Source organism: Lemur catta, chromosome 6 (assembly GCF_020740605.2).
Source record: "Lemur catta isolate mLemCat1 chromosome 6, mLemCat1.pri, whole genome shotgun sequence".
Classification (NCBI taxonomy): domain Eukaryota; kingdom Metazoa; phylum Chordata; class Mammalia; order Primates; family Lemuridae; genus Lemur; species Lemur catta.
The window spans coordinates 80,964,397-80,985,656 of record NC_059133.1 but is presented as its reverse complement, the minus strand read 5'-3'; the positions used below and the strand labels follow the sequence as shown (position 1 = coordinate 80,985,656).

Sequence of the window (21,260 nt, the reverse complement as noted above, 5' to 3'; positions counted from 1 at the left end):
GAGAAGGGGAGAGACCAAAGCCTAAAGGAGAAAATGGCCTCCTTGGCTAAGTTCTTTCCCGTATTTATTACAAAGGATATGTGCAGAAGGTCAGGGAGTACTCAAGAATGTGGAAACTCAAGCAAGCATAGATCTTTGCAGTTAAGGAACAAGATGTATAGATGTCAGATAATAATTCTTAGAACAAAGACTTAGCTAGAGAACAAAGGTCTGGGCCATTTGCTAAATTTTTAAACAACATCTGTACATGAAAACAGCTGACCTTTGCACACAGAAAACAAGCAGCTTCAGGTAGGCATTTTCGCCTGTCCCTTCATTCACTCGGCTCACATTCTTTCCATCCATCCATCCTTTCTTCTAGGCCCAGCCTCTATATGTCCCCCTTTTTGTTTATTTAAAATTAGAGACATAGTGTGAGTAGGAGAAAGAGAGATGTAAGTTTCAGCCAGTGTCTTTTCATGATGGTGTTGGGAGGTCATCAACTGGCAGATCCACCATCCTAGAAAGTAAAAGAGACAGAAAGTGACAAGATCAATCACAACAATAAACCACATATATAAGTTGAGGCCTGAAAACCAATTATTAGGATTTATCCATGAAAAATCCTTTTGTAGATCCTGAAGATATGACATTTGGGTTTCCTTTTGAATGGTAATTAATTGTCTTTGTAATTCAGAAGTCAAGTCAGTAACTCTCTTTTCCAAAGAGGCATTGAAAACACCATGTAGATGTAGCTTTATTTTTTCCCAAGAATGTTGAGACTGATTGTAAGGTAATGGACTTACTTACACAAAGGTGGGAGTGTTCCCAATCACATTGCAACCTTTGTCAGAGAGAGAAAGCTTGCTGTTGGTCACCTAACCACTCTACTGCCGCCTCCCGCTTGGAGGTATGTGAGAATAACTTTGTCAATGGCTGTTTGTTGAATCATTTCTTTAGTGACATTAGTCATTACTTCATTAACAACTTTAGCTATATGAATAGAAGCTTCTAAAGAGACTGAAGCAATGGTGGCAGTGGCTATAATCACAGCTGAAATGAGGAAGGCAATTGAGGTAAACAGATATCAGGGAGCCCGAAACTTTCCAAAAGCCTGCTGAATGGCATAAACAGCAGAAGAATCCTGCCGTGGTCAGGTAAGATTAACCAGAAGCCATATTTGAGCCTGCCATCTTAATGGCAGCACATAGGTCAAATTAAACGTTGTCACATTGTGGTAGGAAAGAAAATTTACATACCGGGCTGGAAGGGTAATGTTAAAGGTATAATACAAACTGGTCGCTGTCAAAATGGGCAACTGTTGACCAACTACAAACAGGAGACTCATCTGGACAGGAACCACTCGGGATCGGTAGAGGTTTGAACACAAATATATTCTGTTCCCCATGTTAACACACCAAACAGGCCATTCCAAGTTCCCGCAGAATCCCATCGTCACACCCACACCTTCCGTAGGAGGTCAGATTGGGATCTAGAAGGCGGGGTGTGACGATGAAGGACCACAGCGGAAGACAGCTGGAGACTGGACAAAGTCAAAAAATTGTAAGTGTATAATGCTTTTGCTACTCTTTGTTGTGGAGGGGCAAGGTACTCCCCCTTTTGTTTTCCTAAATAATGCTTTTAAGGTTTGGTTGGTCCACTCAACAACTGCCTGTCTAGTAGGATTATGTGGAATGCCAGTGATGTGGTGAATATTCCAGTCCTGTAAAGTGGTCTGAAAGGCAACTGCAGTGTAATAAGATCCACTATCAGTTTTTACAGTATGAGGAAGCCCTAGATAAGCAATGGAGTTTAACAAATGAGTGATAGCATGGGAGACACACTCACCCAAAAATGGAGTGGCATGGATCATTACTGAGTAAGTGTCAACAGTGAACCTTGGATAACGAAGGCACCCGAAGGCAGGAAAATGAGTAACATCCATTTGCCAGAGTGAGTTAGGAGTTAAGCCATAAGGGTTAACCCCAGGTGATAAAGGCACACCTTGTACAGCCTGACAAGCTGAGCAGGCATGTATTATGTGATGAGCTTGTTTCTGGGTAATGGGAGACTGTTTAGTAAGCGTTCGAGCATTTTTGTGAAAGAACTGATGGGACATGATAGCATTTTTAAAGGCACTTGTGAAATATACATGGTAGGAAACGAGACGATCCATAACATCATGCGGCCGGGAAAATGCATGTGTCCCCCTGGCTTTGCCCCTCTCTTAAACAGTGTTGGAAAGCGGACGGTTTGGGGGAAGAATAAAGGTCTCCCTCAAGAGGAGGGGGAGGAGGTGGAAACTGTTCCTCCGGGTGAGCCAGGGAGGGTGGTGGTAAAGAGAACAGCTCAGGCTCTGGGAATTTTATAGCTGGAAGGGCCTTTGGCAGAGCAGAAGGCGGAGGTGAGGGGGGGCGAGGGCTCCAACAGATTAGAATCCTTAGGAACATGCAAGGGAGTCAGCACTGTTTGCACCAGACTCCAGGTGGTGAGTACGGCAAGGGGTACTGGAATCCCCTGCCTGAAATTTTTCATAAAAACCTTCCCTACTTATTCCCAGAGTTCTAAATCTAACATGCCCTCATCTGGGAACCAGGGGCAATGTCGTCTTACTGCACATAAGAGTTGTTGCAAAGCTTTTGGTTTGACAGAACACTGAGCAGCTTTTAAGAGCTGCAGCAAAGTGCGCAGATACATTCTCTGATCTGTCGTCAGCTCTTACCCCATGTTAGAAACCCCCTTCTGAACTACGGGCCTCGGTCCCTTTCCCAAAGCAGCAGGCGGGACTGTCCCTTACCGAGATGATTCCCCTTGTAGTCCGGCCGCTGAAAACAATCACTGGACAGGCGGATTCCTGAGTCTTGTCCGGGTCACGACTTGTAGCAGCAGCTTTTCCCTCTGGTGCTCGGAAGTGAAGGAATAATTACTTGAAACACATAGTGTTTAGAGAGAAGGGGAGAGACCAAAGTCTAAAGGAGAAAATGGCCTCCTCAGCTAAGTTCTTTCCCATATTTATTACAAAGGATACCTGCAGGTGGTCAGGGAGTACACAAGAATGTGGAAACTCAAGCAAGCATAGCTCTTTGGAGAGAAGGAACAAGATGTGCAGCTGTCAGCTAATAATTCTTAGAACAGAGAGTTAGCTGGAGGACAAAGTTCTGGGCCATTTGCTAAATTTTTAAACAACATCCATACACGGTCAGCTGTTTTCAGGTGACCTTTGCACACAGCAAACAAGCAGCTTCGGGTAGGCATTTTCTCCTGTCCCTTCACTTGCTCTGCTCACATTCTTTCTATCCATCCATCCTTTCTTCTAGGCCCAGCCCCCTCACGAGTGTGCCTGTCAGGTGCAGGGTGCACGGCTGTTTCTCAGACTTGGGATGTGGGTGCATGGCTGCTCAGCTGGTCTGGAGGCATGTATGCTCTCATGGGGCTGTTTCTCAGGTCTAGGCACAGGTGCAAGGCTGCTTGGCCAGCTCAGGAGCATATCTGCTGCGGGTGGTCTGTGGGGCTGTTTCTCAGGCCGGGGATGTGGGCTTTTGGTGCTTGGCTTTCCTGGGGGTGTGCCTAGAATTGTTTCTCAGGCCCTTTTGAGGATCCAGGGCCATTGGGTAAGCCAGAAGCATGTCTCAGAGGTACAGCAGTGCTGCAGGGCTGTTTCTCAGGTCACGAGTGTGGGCACATAGCCACTCTGTTGGCCTGGGAATATATCAGCGGCTCAGAGGCTCAGGGGCCTCTTTCACTTGGGGGAGGGCATACAGTGGTTTGGCCCACTCAAGGGCAAGTTTCCCCTGGGTGGGACTGGCAGACTGTCCCTCCATCCGGAATTGTGGCAGTGAGGGGTTGTTTCCCTGCCACGCAGGACCAGAGTTCCAGCCGATCCTGGGCCCAATCTCCACACAGCTGGGATTGTGGTATTCAGCCACACATGTGGGCTTGGCATAATGAAGATGAAGCTGCAGTGCTGGAGAGGTGCAGTGGCTACTGGCCCCCAGAGGAGGGCGCCCTCCAGACATAGCTCTGGTCTCAAGATGGTGCCATGCTGCACCAGCTTGGCTCACAGGGGGTTGGAAGTGCACGTCTGTGTTCCTAATCCAGAGCAATGCGGCTGTGTGAATTCCCAGCACCTCTCCAACCTGGCCTCAGGGTTTGTGAGGACTGTGAGATTCTCCTGGTGTAAGAATTGCAGGTGATTTTGGAGATGATGGGGGCTGGTGGGAATCTTCTGCTTACCTTTTCCCTGCAATGGGAAGTCCTTCCTTCTCTGGGCTGATCCCATCCTGGGAGGGGAGATAGAACAACAGAGGCCAGATGCCTCCACACTGCCCTCCTGAACTTCCAATCAGCACAGGTGCATCTCCATTCTGCTGTGTCACTCCAGCACTCTCCCTTTGACACTCCAGTTAAATCTTAGCTGTTTAATAGTTGCTTTGGTCCTTTGTTGTCAGTGTATATCTTTTTATGTTGTTTACCCTTTAACAAATCATTGTAGTTGTTATTATTTTTATTTGTTTTGATTTTTAATCTTCCCATCAACTATGTAAGTGCTTTACATTCCCTGATTACCATGTTAGAGTATTCTGAATTTGTCTGGATATTTACTTTTACCTGTGTTTTGTATACCTCAGATGTTTTCATGTTATTTATTAGCCTCCTTTTCTTTCAGTTACAAAAATTCCCTTTAGCATTTCTTGTAAGGCAAATCTGGTTGCAATAAACTCCCTCATTTTTTTGTTTGAGTGGGAATGTCTTTATCTCTCTTTTATTTCTGAAGGACAGCTTTGCTGGTACAGTATTCTTGGTTTTCCTTTTTTTTTTTTTTTTTTTTGTTCAGCCCTTTTACTGCATCATCCCACTCTCCCCTGGCCTGTCTACTGCCAGTCATATTGAAATTCCCTTATGTGTTATTTGCTTCCTTTCTCTTGATACTTTCAGGATCCTCTTTTTGTCTTTGACTTTTGAGAGTCTGGTTATGTCTTAGGGTTGTCTTATTCCGGTTGATGTAATTGGTGACCTTTAACCTTTCTGTGCCTGGATATTTGTATCTTTCTTCAGGTTTGAAAATTTTTTTGTTATTATTTCTTTGAATGAGGTTTCTATCTCTTTGTCATTCCCTAGTCTCTCTTTAATGGCAATGGCACATATATTTGCTCTTTTGATTGTGTCCTATAGATCCCAAAAATTTTCTTCATTTTTTTCTCATTTTAAAAAAATTTTTACTCTTCGGACTATATATTTTCAACAGTCTTGTCTTCAAGTTCACTGATTCTTTCCTCTGCTTAATAAATTCTGCTGTTGTCTCCTATTGCATTTTTAAATTTTGTTTATCATCATTTTTAGCTTCAGGATTTCTGTTTGATTTTTCTCAGAATTTCAATTTCTTTGTTAAATTTCTCTGATAAATTTATACATTGTTTCTCTGTGATTTCTTGAAATTTGCTGGGTTTTCTTTAAAAAGCTATCTTGAAATGTTTATCTACCAGATTGTTCAAGTGCATGTCTTTTGGATCAGTCGTTGGTGCATTGTTTTGTCCATTCGGTGGAGCTATCTTTCCTAGGCTATTCTTATTCCTTGGAGATGTGCATCTCTGGCTACATATTGATGAATTAGGACAGTCTGGGTTTGTTTGTGAACATTCCATTTCACTAGGCTTGTTTAGAAATTCTGAGCATTCTATTGTATTCCATTTCAGCACTAGAGGGTGTCCTAAGATCAGGTTAGATACAAGTATCCTGATGGCTCCACTGCCAATGCAATGCCCAACATGGATGGGCCCATGGGAGATCCACAGAGGGCACTTAGGCCAAGTGGGTGAGCCAGCCAGGCCCTCAAGTCTGGAAGATCTGTGAACCATTCTTCTTGCAGCATGACACCCATACACAGCCTCTTTGGTGTGATGTTTCCTCTGGCAAGGAAGGACAGCCACTGCTAAGTTCCACATGCTGGCTGCCATTAGCCCCACCCTCTCTCTTTGTCCCTATCTGGATTTTGGTGGTTCAGTTTCACCAGTTCTTGCAGTGATTCCTAAGGGCTGATGCAGGAGTGAGTCTCCTGTGGAGGGACCCAGGATGGTAAGGGAGCTCACTTATTCCAGTATCTAAACTGTAAGTCCAGAGGAAATTTTCCACATGGGTTATTGTAATGGCTTGGGACGAGGGGCACCATGTTCCAGAGAATAGATCCCCTTTGCATCCAATTATGATTTTACTCATTTTTGTGGTCCAAAGAGGGTTCAGAGCCTCACTTAAATGATCAGGTTTCCTTAGCTCTTGCGAAGGTAATTTAATGCGTGGACAGTTTAAATCGATGTTTCTGTGAGGGGATGATAACTGGAGATACCTACTGTGCCACTTTGCTTCACCATAAACTCTACTGGGATCTTGTCTCAGTAAAAATTATAGAGAAGAAAATTATGAAGCTATTTTTCAAACGACTACAAAGAAAATAAAGGCAACATCTTAAATATTTATTTATTTAACAGTTACTGAGTGTTAATTAGCTATCAGGCAAAATGAAATGTGAGAATGAAAAAGGACACTTCTCTGTGTAGCTTACACTTTAAAGGTGCAGAAGAATATTAATAAAATTAAATTATAAAATGTTATAAATGATAATAAACATATTTATAAATATGATATATGCAGTGAAAGAAAGAACATTAAAAAATATATCCCAAATTATTTGATGTACTGCAGAATCCAAGAATCCAGAATAAGTGTTCATCCTTAATCCAACAACATTTATTAAACAGGAATTATAAATTATTGTGGGGAAAAAAGCAAAAATTCCATAGAGAGAAAAGTAAGATAAGGAAAGTTTTCAAGAAAGTAAAATAACTGTATGAGTATAATTAAAACATACATTAGATAAGGTTAAAATATGACAATGGCTAAAAGATAAAATTAGTAATGAAGAAGTGTTTTTTTTTTTTTTTTTTTGAGACAGAGTCTCACTTTGTTGCCCAGGCTAGAGTGAGTGCTGTGGCATCAGCCTAGCTCACAACAACCTCAAACTCCTGGGCTCAAGTGATCCTCCTGCCTCAGCCTCCCGAGTAGCTGGGACTACAGGCATGCACCACCATGCCCGGCTAATTTTTTCTATATATGTTTTTAGTTGGCCAGATAATTTCTTTCTATTTTTAGTAGAGACGGGGTCTCGCTCAGGCTGGTCTCAAACTCCTGACCTTGAGCGATCCACCCGCCTCGGCCTCCCAGAGTGCTAGGATTACAGGCGTGAGCCACCGTGCCCGGCCTCGTAATGAAGAAGTTTTATTTGAAAATTTCTGAAAATGTGGAAGAAAAGGACAAAGAGGCAAATTGTGAAAGAAGGACTTAGAGGAGAAACTAAGCACCAGCTGAAGAAATCTGATATTTTTGAGACAGAAATCAGAATTGGAAAAGAAGCATTAAGCAAACACAAAATGGAAGTATGCCTTCCTGTGATGAAGAAAAATAAACATAGATTAGAGTCTCGTTATTTGCACCCCATTCGTTTTCACACAATGATGCTGCTTTCTCCTGAAATACTCTTTTTTTTCCACTTAATGAACGTCTGCTCAGCATTTAGATCTATGCTTAATCAGCATTTCTTCAACATGTCTGATTTCTTCACTGGTAAAAATTTTCCAATTATATCCATAACATTTATCAAAATGGTAATTTTACACTTATTTATGATCATTTGATGACTATCAGTTTCTCCCACTAGTCATAAGCTCCAGAAAGGTAGGAATTGAATTGATTTTACCCACCGTATTCATCAAGGTTTGCCAGAAATGGAACCAATAGGATGTATAGATAGATAAGTAGATAGATAGATAGACAGATAGATAGATGAGAGGGTACTTATTAGCAGAATTGGCTCAAGTGAGTATGGAGGCTGAGGAGTCCCAGATAAGCCATCCGTAAGCTAGAAACCCAGGATGATCAGTAGTGCGTTTCAGCCCAAGTCCAAAGGCCTCAGAACCAGGGAAACTGATGCATTGATGCTATAACTCTTAGTCCAAGGCCAAAGGGCTGAGAACCCGGTGGGGGGGGGCAGAGATTGTGGGTACTGGTCCAAGTCCTAGAGTTCAAAGGCTAGAGAACCTGGAGTTCTGATGTCCAAGGGCAGGAGAGGAGAGAGAGAGAATTCAGCTTTCCTCTGTCTTTTTGTTCTATCCAGGCCCCTAGCTGATTGGATGCTGCCAACCCACATTGAGGGTGGATCTTGCCTACTCAGTCCAACTCACGGCCAGTCTCCTCTGGAAACACCCTCATAGACGCACCCAGAAGTCATGCTTTACCAGCTCTCTAGTATCCCATAATCCAGTCAAATTAACTCCTAAAATTAACCACCAGACCTATCAATTTTCTTCCCAGCATCTAGCTTAGTGCCTGACATATAGCAGATGCTTTATTAATTATTTTTAAGTGAATAAGTGAATTCCAAAAATGCCAATCATATAAAATATAAATTTTATAAATAAGAACCGAAAACAACATGCAAAAATAGCTGCATTAAAATCATGAGATTGGGAGTAATTGTTTCAGATGTTTTGAAGATTTTCTTTATTTTAAAATGAAAAAATAAATCTATATTGTAGGAAAATAAAAGTGTCTTTTGAACATTGTTAAGCATAGGGGATAAAAACATTTAAGTCTTTGCCCTTTGGGAGCTCACAAGTGAGGTGGAGAAATAGGCCTGTAACATATTATATAGTAATATACACTGTAATACTACAATAGAATAAAAATGTTTATGTTCATTCACAGGGACCATACTAATCTTTCAGTTTTAATGTCAACATATATACTTCTGGAGATCTTACCAAAACAAAATTCCTGAGAATTAATGCTAAGAAATTTGGCAATGGCCATTGTCACTTTCCATTTGTGTGCCTTCTACCCTTCCTGAACAGACTGTGCTTATTGCCTGGAAACCAAGAAGGAACTTGGTGAGGCGATGATTACACAGGTGATGAGATTTCAGCAACACCATAGAGTGCTCCCACCTGGCCTTCCGTGAGGCAGGGAGCTTTCCTTCTGGCTTCCTTTCCCAGCTGCAGGGGTTTGCATCAGCACCCTCAACCTATAGTTTTTACTGCTCTTTCCCACTGGAGAGAAGCCTTTTGTTTCTTAGGGGAGAAAGGCGAGATTGGTCTTGAGCCGACCTTGAGCAGTAGTTACTATTCTCCTCCTTCAGCCAGTACCAGTGGGACTCTGGAGCTTTTCTCTAATCTTCCCTGAGATTCCTGATTCCTCATGGAGGAATCAGCTGCCATAGGTGCAAACTCCCTTACCTCTGCAGCCTTCAGGGGCTTCACTTTCTCAGGCCGACCCCCACTTGATCTTTAGCAACTCATTAAAAATTCTATCCTATTGTATAACTGACTTAGACGGCATTGGATGGCTTCTGCCCCAAGTCAATATATGTTCAATTCCTGTTTCTACCTCCAGGAGTCTGTTTCTCTTCACATACCCAGCTAACTGTCCACCCAGTAACATCAGTTCACTGATGGCTTTAAGAAAAGTTATAATTTGCATTTTATGCAGCTTTTTTCTTATTGTAAGGGTGTGAGGGTGAGACACTCTTTCCTACTCTCTGCATCTCTGACTGAAAGTGGATGTCTCTGTTTTATTCCTTTGATATAGATGAAAATATGTTTCAATTAACTTCATAAATTTCCAAGAGCAATTTGAATTATTTGAGAGTACCGCTTTCCCCTTCCCTCACCTATTGTGGTTAATAAATTCTCTAATAACTAATAAATTATTTATTCAGTAAACAATTATTAGCATACCTACTGTGAAATATGTTTCCTAAAGCAACTCCTTCCATAGGCCCAAGTCATTAGGCAAGAAGACTTTTTGTTTTCTGTTGAATTTCTTCTATGTTTTCAGTTGGTTTTTTTTTTTTTAAGATTAGAAACTCTTAAAACTGTAAGTTTGGTTTTAATAACTCTGTATTTTTTTATCCAAAGATTTATCCCTGGTACCTGTGCATTCAGGGTTCTGTTGATATTCTCCTAGCGATATCTCCTATACTCTTAACATGATCTTTTCATTAATATGAGTTCCCTAAACAACTAATAATGAATATAGCAAATAATGTCATTAAGAATGAAGGTGGAAGAAAAGGTGTAATTTTGCACTTATATCTAATACTTTGAATAACTGCAAGAACATTTACAGTGTGGCAAACCTGTCTAAAATACTTTGATCCTGTCATCTAAAATCCTTTACATGGGGTTGCATAGACATCTCTTTATATCATGCAGTGAAAAAAAAAATAGGGCAGAAGAATATACTCAAAAATGCAGATGAGTCTTTGAGAAGACAGAGGTTGTTAAAATAATCTAGGTACCTCATCTGCAAACGAGAACATTCTTACTTGAAACGTGTCCTGTAGTGCAGTATTTACAAATAATGTCAGGGAGGAAACTATAATGATTTCCTTTTTCATGTTACAGAAAGCAGAAGTCACTGGAGAACATTTAGGAAGACCTAAATGTGTGAATAGTAAGATATCATTGATTTCTGAGTTTTTTTGTAAAGGAAACTTTCTAGTTTTTTAAAAGAGAAAAGGTGTATTAATTAATTACATGAATTTCTATGTTCTGGTTTGATGAATCTTTGAAAGGGTTAAGGCAAGTGACAAAGTATCACCACTTCTTACCATTGGGCTCCAGGTGTTTACTCAGAACACTTTCCTCTCCTGAGGTGACTCCTTTTGCTTTCTCTTCTGTACATCAAAAGAGTCTCCACTCTTCCTTCAAAGGGGGCAACAACGAGGTGACTTGTTTAATAGGTTGAATAACTAAAGTTCGAGGGTACAATGAAGCCTTGGAAATTGATTACAAATGGTCATAAAATTCAGATGAAATATGAATGAGACAACTTTCACCCTTTCTCCCACCCCCTATCCCCCCACCCCCGCAATGACTTTGTTTTGGACACATCTCATTGTCTAGGTGGCTTCTGTTTTCTTTTCACATTGGCTTTGTTAGGAAGCAAGGGTTCAATTTGCAGTTCTTCTTCCTTCCTTTAGTAATCACTGTCTATGTACTGACATTGGAGACAGTTGCACCCACAAAAGTGCACTTGGTCCCACAGGTGCACAGATCCTGTATCGTTTGAGCCCAAATATTTCAGTGATTGCTGCAAAACTTTTGTGAACTAAAATAAAATCTTAAGGCTCCCCCCTCCACAGTCTGACTGAATGGACCCCTCTTGGCCAAGGGGGTATCCTAAAACTAAATTGTCTGTCACAAGAAGGAAGGTCAGACATGCCTCATCTGGCCCCCTCCCTTCTTAGAGACATCCTTTGTAACCCATTAACAGGCCTAAGAGTATGGAAAACACACCTTCAGGTTCTCAATTTATACAACAAATTTATGTCCAGTGGCTTGTCTCTGATAAATAGCTCCTTATCTCAAAACATTCCAAGCCTTAATTAAAGCTTCAAGTCTTTAACAAACTATAAGTGAAAGAATCTTTAAACCCACCTATAACCACGAAGCACCACTCCCCTTTCTGCTTCGAGATGGCCTACCTTTCTGAGCCAAACCAATGTCTCCCTTCCATATATTGATTTATGACCTTACCTGTAAGCCCTGTCTCCCTGAAGGGTATAAAACCAAACTGTAACCCAGCCACAGTCAGTCCACTTGCTCAAGGCTTCTTTGGCTTGGCTCCAGGTCACAGTCTTCAAATTTGGCTCATAATAAATCTCTTCAAAATTATTTTACAGAGTATGGCTTCTTTTTTGTTGACAAGATTGGTGCCCACATGTGGGGCTCAGAGAAGACTCAGGACCACTGAAGGAGTGGCCTGAACTTGGTGCCAGATACTGGCATGGCCCTTTTGGGCCCTGAGAGTCTGAGCTTCTCCTTTGGTGGAACCAGTAAGTCCTCCTGAGCTCCAGACCTCCAGTTTTTGGTTGATGGTCTTCTTTTACCCTGAGCTGGTTCTTTTCCTAGGAATTGTCATTTGGGGTCCTAATTTAAGATTTGGAGGTGCATTCTAAAGGATCTTCTCCACTGTCTTTTCATCCTAAAATTTCTCTGAATTGGTATTTGTATGCATTTGTGAAAGAGGAAACTTAGCTGTCTTATTTGTAGATAAATGGGAGACTGAGCTTCCCAGCTCTGAAGACAAGGGGCATTTTACTCCTCCGAGCCAAAAGGTGGCCCTGCGTGACCAGGGTCCTGTGTGGGAGTTGCCTGGGGTGATTCCCCAAGGCATGAGTAGCCCTATAGGGAACCCCACAACAAATTAACTAAAGAAGGCTCATCCAGGAGACACATATAAGGGCTGTTCAGTCCCCATTTTGAACCCTATCTTAGGTACTAGACTCCCAAAGAGAGAAACTGATACGCATAGGAGGGTGGGACCAACTCAGTGGTGAAATATTGATTAGCCCCACCCACAATCAGCACACTGTGATCTATGACAGTGTTTGGTTGCTTCTTTTAATGAAAAATGGGAAAAAAATCCTTTAAAAATGAGGAGAGACAAGAATAATAACCACCCTCTTGCACCCCAGTTGGTTTGTAGCACCTCTACCTGCAAGTATTTTTGAAAATGAAAAGGTTCCAAGGCATGCTAGGTTTTCCAGGGCTGCAGCTGGTTATAGCCAATTCTTGTGCACAAGAGTTTACTGAAAGGCAAATTACATCAAGGAAAATTCAGAGCTCAAATGGTCCACCTATCACTATAGAATTGAAATGTCTCTCATGCTATTTCTCTTTTCTTTTCTGGCTACTCTAAAACCTGCTAACTTTTCTATTCCTGTGAAGATAACTCATTGTTTATGGTGTTTGCAATTGAAAGGTTACCTGGAGATCCTGTTGCCAGTTGTAGCTGAAATGCAAAAAGTGATAACTCATTTTGAACTAAAGGAAAAAAAGCGTAAAGAGTTTTTGTAAAAACCAAATTGTCATGGAATGGCTTTACTCAAAACTTTCATCCACAGGCCCAATTAGGTTACCTATCAGGGCAACTAAAGTTTGCCATGTGAACAAGTTGCAGTTTCGTGAGAAGAAATTTGGATCCTGCTGTCTTTTACAGACTGGTGAGCTATGTTACCATCTCATGGCTAGAGTTCTAGGGTAAAATCTATTAGAACTCTGTGTGCTTGTGCGTGTGTCAGTGTATATGTTTAGGTATGTTTTGTGTATGTCCATGTATTACTGTTTGTGCTTACATGGTTCTGGACTGGCTTAAAAATAAGGGAGCGCTAATAAATTAATTAAACCCAAAGGTTCGCATGAATTTAGTAATCCTCGGTAAATAAGCTGGATTATTATTTAAAAAATAAAAAGGTACTAGTAAAGTAACAGTAATAATGTTTTCAAATTGTCAACATACATTTGTTTTTGCCTGGGTTTTTCTGCACATTTTTGGTTCTTGAGGTTTCAACATTTGATATAAAGGTTATAAAACTATAAACTCAGCCAAAGACAAAATGATCTGTGTTGATATGACTCTTGATAAGTAAGGTAAGTTTAATGTTTGGTCTAATCATAATCACTAAATCTGAGTTACCAACACAAAATGCCTATGTGTTTCAATTTAAAATTGTAAATGTCCTTAAGTGTCAGCAAATTAGAATAAATAAAACACCATGTAGATAGAGCAGAAAAACAAACTTAGGGTCAAAGGTTTATGAAAATATTTTGATTTTTGTCTTTTAATCCTTTTAAACTGAAGATAGAGTTTCTTTTCACTGATTCAATATCTGTAGAAAGGTACATAAAACATATTTCTAACTCACTATCACTTGGTATTAACTATACTGTTAGAGATTCAAAGTTGTCCTAGAAGTTGTAGTTAGAAGAGCTTAAATGGGAAGCATCAGTTTTCCTTTGGTCTTGTCCATTTTTGTCTTACTCTTTACAGGCTAGCCAGTTATGTGTATATTATGTTGCTGTAACAAAGTTTTTGCCTAGAAAAAAATTCCTAAACTGTTAATTTTTGTATAGTAATTTATTTTAAGGTAAGAAGTGAATGATTGTTAAAATCCAAAGAGAATCTCAAAACAATCCTAATCTTTAGAAAAAGTGCTTGTACTCGAGTTTATACCCAAGTTCAGAAAAAAATGTTTTGAGACTATTTAGATTGTTTTTAAAATGGCTTAATCTTGATCTTCATGTAAAAAAATGATATTACAGCTTTCTGTCATGTTTGAGATGTTGAGGATTGGTGCTGATGTTTTTTCAGTCTAATGTCAGGTAACTCAGATTTAGTGATTATGATTAGACCAAATATTAAATTTACCTTACTTATCAAGAATCATACAAACACAGATCATTTTGTCTTTGGCTGAGTTTATAGTTTTATAACCTTTATGTCACATATTGACACCTCAAGAACCTAAAAAATGTCCGGTAAAACTCAGGCAACAACAAATGTATGCTGGCAAGTTGAAAACATTTTTACTTTTACTTTACTAATAGCTTTTTATTTTTTAAAAATAATCCAGCTTATTTAGCAAAGATTACTAAATTCACATGAACCATTTGGGTTTGTTTAATTAATTTATTAGCACTCCCTTATTTATAAGGCAGTCCAGAACTATGTAAGCACAAACATGTAATACATGGACATACACACAACATACCTAAACATATACACTGAGACACACACACACACACACACACACACACACACACACACAAAGTTCTAATAGATTTTACCCTAGAACTCTAGCCATGAGATGGTAACACAACTCACCAGTCTCTAAAAGACAGCTGGATCCAAATTTCTTCTCACGAAACTAGAACTTGTTCATGTGGCAAACTTTAGTTGCCCTGATAGGTAACCTAATTAGGTCTGTGGATCAAAGTTTTGGGAAAAGCAGTTTCCATGCCAGTTTATTTTTTAAAAAACCTCCTTTATCCTGTTTTTTCTTCAGTTCAAAATGAGTTTTCAGTGTTTGCATTTTAGCTAAAACTGGCAGCAGGATCTCCAGGTAGACTTTCAATTGTAAATACTATAAACAATGAGTTATCTTAACATGAATGGAAAAAGTTAGCAGGTTTTAGAGTAGCCAGAAAAGAAAAGTGAAATAGCATGAGAGACTTTTTGATTTTATAGTGGTAAGTCAACAATTTGAGCTCTGAATTTTCCTTGATATAATTTGCCCTTCCATAAACACTTGTGCACAAGAATTGGCTATAACTATCTGGAGACCTAGAAAACCTGGTATGCCTTGAACCTTCTCATTTACAAAAAAAGTTGCAAGTAGAGGTGCCTAAACCAACTGAGGTACCTGAAGGGGGTCATTCTCCATATCTTTCCTCATTTTTAAAGGATTTATTTCCATTTTTCTTTAAAAGAAGCCACCAAGCTATATTCTAGGGTTACATATCATGGATCACAATGTGCTGATTGTAAGTGAGGCTAATCAATGTTTCACCAGTGAGTTGGTCTCATTCTCTTACATGTCTCAGTTTCTGTCATTGGGAGTCTAGTACCTAAGAGAGGGCTCAAAATGTGGAGCAATCAGCTCTTATATGTGTTTCCTGGCTGAGCATTATTTCAATTAATTGATTTGGGGTTCCCTATAGGACCACTTATGACTTGGGGAATCACCCCAGGCAACTCCCACACAGGACCATGGTCATGCAGGGCTGCCTTTTGGCTGGGAGGAGTAAAATGCCCCTTGTCTTTGGAGGGATGAAAGTCAGTCTCTAATTTTTCTAAAGACAAGACAGTTCAGTGTCTTCTTTCACAAATGCACAGAAAAGCCTATTGGGATTAAATTTAGGATGAAAAGACGACAGCGAAGACCCTTTACAATGTACCTTCAAATCTTCAATTGGGATCCCAAGAAACAATTGCTAGGAAAAGAACCAGCTCAGAGTAAACCAACACGATCAACCAAAAACTGGAGGTCTGGAGCTCAGGAGAACTTACGAGTTCCATCAAAGAAGCTCAGAGCCGCAGGGCCTAAGGGACCATGTCAGTACCTGGCACCAAGTTTGGGCTACTCCTTCGGCAGTCCTGAGTCTTCTCTGAGCCCCACACCTGGGCACCAATCTTGTCAATGGAAAAGAAGTCAAACACTGTAAAATAATTTTAAAGAGATTTATTCTGAGCCAAATGTGAGGACCGAGACCTGGAGCCACACTCAAGAAATCTTGGGCAAGTGAACTCACTGTGGTTGGGTACAGTTTGGTTTTATACATTTCAGGGAGACAGGGGTTACAGGTGAAGTCATAAATCAGTACATAGAAGGCATACATTTGTTTGACCCGAAAAGGTGGGCCATCTCAAAGCAGGGGCTTAGAGATTATAGGTGGGTTTAAAGATTCTTTGACTTATAATTAGTTAAAGCATGCAGCTTTGTCTAAAGGTTTGGAATGTTTTAAGATAAGTAAGTCTGTTAATTAGAGACAAGCCACTGGTCATGCATTTGTTGTGTAAATTCAGGACCTACAGGTGTGTCTTGCATACTCTTAAGCCTGTTAATGGGTTATAAACGATGTCTCTAAGAAGGGAGGGGGCAAGACGAGGCATGTCTGACCTCCCTTCTTGTGAAAGGGAATTTAGTTTTAGGATACGCCCTTGGCCAGGAGGGCATCCATTCAGTCAGCCAGAGGGAGGCAAAGCCTAAAGATTTTATTTTAGTTCACAGAAGTCTTGCAGCAATCACTGAATTTTTGGCCTCAAAAAACAGAGGATCGCCGGGCACAGTGGCTCACGCCTGTAATCCTAGCACTCTGGGAGGCTGAGGTGGTGGATTGCTCGAGGTCAGGAGTTCGAGACTAGCCTGAGTGAGAGCGAGACCCCATCTCTACTAAACAATAGAAAGAAATTATCTGGCCAACTAAAATACATACAGAAAAAATTAGCCGGGCATGCTGGTGCATGCCTGTAGTCCCAGCTACCCAGGAGGCTGAGGCAGGAGGATCGCTTAAGCCCAGGAGTTTGAGGTTGCTATGAGCGAGGCTGATGCCACGGCACTCACTCTAGCCCGGGAAACAAAGCGAGACTCTGTCTCAAAAAAAAAAAAAAAAAAACAGACAGAGGATCTGTGTGCCTGTGGGACAAAGTGCACTTTTGTGGATGAAACTTTTCTGTAATATCAGTACATAGACAGTGATTACTAAGGGAAGCAAGAAAAAGTGCAAATTAAACCCTCACTTCCTAACAAAGCCAATGTGAAAAAGAAAACAGAAGCCACCTAGACAATGAGATGTGTCCAAAACAAAGCCATGGGGGGGGGGTGGTTCAGTGGGGAGGGGGGAAGAAAACAAAAAAAATTGTCTCATTCACATTTCATCTGAATTTTATGACCATTTGTAATCAGTTCAGAAGGCTTCATTGTACCCTTGAACTTTAGTTATTCAACCTGTTAAACAAGTCACCTCATTTTTACTTGCTTTGAAGGAAGAGTGGAGACTCTTGATGTAGATAACAGAAAGAAAAAGGAGTCACCTCAGGAGAGGAGAGTGTTCTGAGTAAACACCTGGAGCCCAATGGTAAGAAGTGGTGACACTTTGTCACTTGCCCTAACCCTTTCAAAGATTCATCAAACCAGAACATAGAAATTCATGTGATTAATTAATACACCTTTTCTCTTTTAAAAAACTAGAAAGTTTCCTTTACAAAAAAAACCAGAAATCAATGGTATCTTATTATGCACCCATTTAGGTCTGTCTCTTGGCCATTGTTCTCCGGTGGCTTCTGCTTTCTGCAACATGAAAAAGGAAGTCATTATAGTTTCCTCCCTGACATTATTTGTAAGTACTGCACTCCAGGACATGTTTCAAGTAAGAACGTTCTCGTTTGCAGTTGAGGTATCTAGATAATATTAACAACCTCTGTCTCCTCAAAGGCTCATCTCCTTCTGCATTTTTGAGTATATTCTTCTGCCCTATTTTTTTTTTTTTCACTGCATGATGTAAAGAGATGTCTATGCAACCGCTTGCCCTAAGAGACTCCCCCGGAGAGATCTGATGTCAAATGGATGAAAATGCTTTTTAAAAAGATGTTTTGCTTTTGTTTCTGTCATAATAAAAAAATTATCAGCACATTCCATAATTACATAAATTAGTATTTTAGGAAATTAATGTTTTCAAATGATGAAGACTTTTTTCCATTTCACAACTCAAGGTACAAAAATTAATATTGATATATTGCTTTTCACTTTACAAAGCACTTGTAACCTATATTGGCAGTGAAAAGCAAGTCTAAACATAAAAAGGATTCTATTAATAATACCAAATACAAAATACTTGCACACTTTTACTTGGCCAATTTCCTGTTTCTGGCCCAAAACAATCACCTGCCAATCAGTTGACCTAAAGCAGGGGGGGAAAGCTGGCAGAAATCACCAGTGCTCCTTCAAGAGATGGAAACTATGACTGTCTAAAAAATTATAATTAATTTAAAATGTATGTTATTAACTATAATTCCACACTCAACACTGACCTGACAGGAATATATTCCCAATTATCTTGAGAATTTGTTTCATTGCTTTAATTTATAGATTTTTTCTGGTAGCATAGTTGTTTTTTCATTTTGAATCAAATTTTAATATTATCTATCAAGTATTAATATTAACTTTTCTCATTTAGTCTTCCCTACTCCAATCCCTCAACACAACAAAAACACATGAACACCTCCCCCCCCATATATACCTTCCAGGAAACGTCTGTTTATACTTTTTAGGATAAAGAAAAGTTAGTCCATATTGTTCTGTTGTGAGAATCTTCCCAAGACTACAGCAACACAAAGTAACCTGAGCCAGGATAACTTGCTTTGCCTTTTACTTTTGTTATCTGGGTTAGCAGCCAGGGGGTACTTGGTACAGGGACACTAAAATGACATGTTTTAAGTGTCTACATGCCAAATGAAACTTTCCTCTTTCTCTCTTCCATCTGCTTAGTAAAAGATAGGTGGATACAGATGATAGTGGATAGAGAGACAGGTAGATAATAGGTACAATAAGCCACAAGATTTCTCACCAAATAACATCTTCCTAATCTGGCATTACTATGTATCAGGTCCCATGAATTAACCCTAAGTCTATAAGGTTGAAATGTTAGCTGACATTTATTGAGCATTAAAAACAGCCGAGACACTGGGCTAAGTCATTCATGTGTTACTTTCATCCTCTCAGCAGCCTTTTAAAGTGGGTATAGCTATTTATCTTGTTTTGCAGATGAACAATTAAGTTTTACTTAGGTTACATATATAACTCACTCAAGTCACACACCAGACAGGTAAGTGGTAGACCTGGGATTTCAACTCACCTCTGTTTCACTCTCATGACTGTGCTTCTAACCTCTTAACAATGTTACTGCCCCTTACTACACAAGCATTTGCTATCATAGAAAATATATTAGGACACTAAAGTCATCACTGATTCAGCTAAGTTTCCAGAACAAAAGGAAAGCTGGTAGCCTTTAGGAGCTCTATCTAACAGTGAGATTTGTGCACTATGAATTGTTGAGTATTACTTTTGAATGGCTCCAGATGGAATCATTTATTGTCAGGGGTTGGTGGCATTGTCTTACTCCAGTCACATGACCATGAATTAAGTGAAACACAGGAGTGGCCAGTAAGTCACTCTTTAAAGATTTCTCAAGACCTAACTTCCAACCTGTATTTCGGATCACTGAACATAACAGAAATCTACCTTGTATCAGATATTTTATAAATCTTTGACAGCACATGATACTGGCAAAGGTATAAGCTTTGGACTAAAGTTGAATTCAAGCCCAGGTGCCATCATTTACTAGAGCTGAACATCAGACAAGTCTTAGTTTATATCTTTGAATCACAGTTTTCTCATTTATCAATGAGGACCACAATGCCTATGTCAGAGGATTAAAGGAGTTAATATATATATGTAAAATGCCTGACAAAAGCTGTGGCATTTAGTGGGTAGTCTAATGTAATTTCTTCCCTCTCCCCTTATTTTAAAATGCTACCCTTAGAAAGAATAGCTGCCACTTCTGTAAGTTTCTGCAGTCATTTTGCAAGCATTATCTTACTTAGGCAGGACAGTTATTACTTCCCCTGTTTCAGAAATGGAGGATGAAAAAACATGCTCACATTCATAGGTAGTACGACTGAGACCCAATCTGATTTCAACCCAGTAAAAGGTCTGTTCTTCAGAAAACTATTCCCATACAGAATAAAATTGCCATGGGAAAATTTAAAATACAAATGATAACCTCCTAGGGTGAAAATCAAGTTACTTTAAAGTAAAATATTGCCAATTTTCATATAAACACATGGATAAGAGCAGAGGCTGGGAACCAGGAGAATATTTCAATTCTCACTTCAAGGACAAATTTAGATGGCTACTAATGTTTTGCTATTATAACTGTTCTCACTATGTTGATCATGTACTGTGATGAATGTGATGAATGATGGATACAGCCCAAACACGCCTATTCCAAATCAATCATGCATCTGTAGAAAAAATGAGCTAGAAAACTATTTGGATGTCATGGTTCCTGCTTTGTCTTCATGCATTTTGATTTTTTTTAAAGACTTAGATCTGCTGAACCTAAGAATGTATAGAATCCAATATTCAAAGTCTAGAAAGTCATATTTTATTGGTTTCAGTTGCTCTTTTAAAAAAATATAAACAGTGTAAATCAATGTGCACTTGCATCAAAATCAACTGGTCTAATTAATCAGACTAAACCTTGAGGAAAATCTCATTTTGCCTTTTTGATAATCCCGTTCTGTAGGTTTCCCAATTTTAAGAACAACACGTTTTAGTCTTTAAAAATGTTATAGTTTGCTATTACAATAAATTTTTCAATAGAAACATAAGTAAATCCCATTATCCATTGTAGTTCTTTCTTATTTTACCCAAGGAAGCCCTATTGTCAATTTCTATGTCACTATTTTGTGCATGCTTATCTTCACGTACACAAACACTGCATTAAAACCAAAGGCAAAACAACAGAAAAATTATCATTTTCAAAATTTGAGACTCCCCTCCTCCAAATCTTCCCTTTGTCTCTTTTGTGATCAGAAAAATTGATAGCAATGATACAAGATTTCACAGAGATTCCCTTCTGCACAAACTGGTTATTACCCTAGACAAAAGAGAATGCTCACACTACTTCTCACTAAATCAAGGAGAATATGCCATTCACAATTGTTCAGTGTATTAAAGCAATATGAAATAAAGCAATAGACTAAAATACAGTCAGTTCTTCACTCACTTTTTTCTCCTGGTTGGCACAACAAGGATGCATAACTAGAAACTTCAGAATCTAGGACAGTGTGATTCAGTCTCCACCTTGTGTCTTCTGCTCTGCAAATAG

At 39.6% G+C, this 21,260-nt stretch overlaps 1 long non-coding RNA gene across 1 annotated transcript; it reads right to left on the bottom strand.

The window, feature by feature from the left end:
• LOC123640680 lies at positions 1–3,091 on the bottom strand. Its single transcript, XR_006736020.1, has 3 exons — positions 3,008–3,091; positions 2,777–2,877; positions 1–499 (listed from the first exon to the last, which is right to left on the bottom strand). It is a non-coding gene; the product is annotated as an uncharacterized LOC123640680 (long non-coding RNA).
• Positions 3,092–21,260: the final 18,169 nt, after the last annotated feature.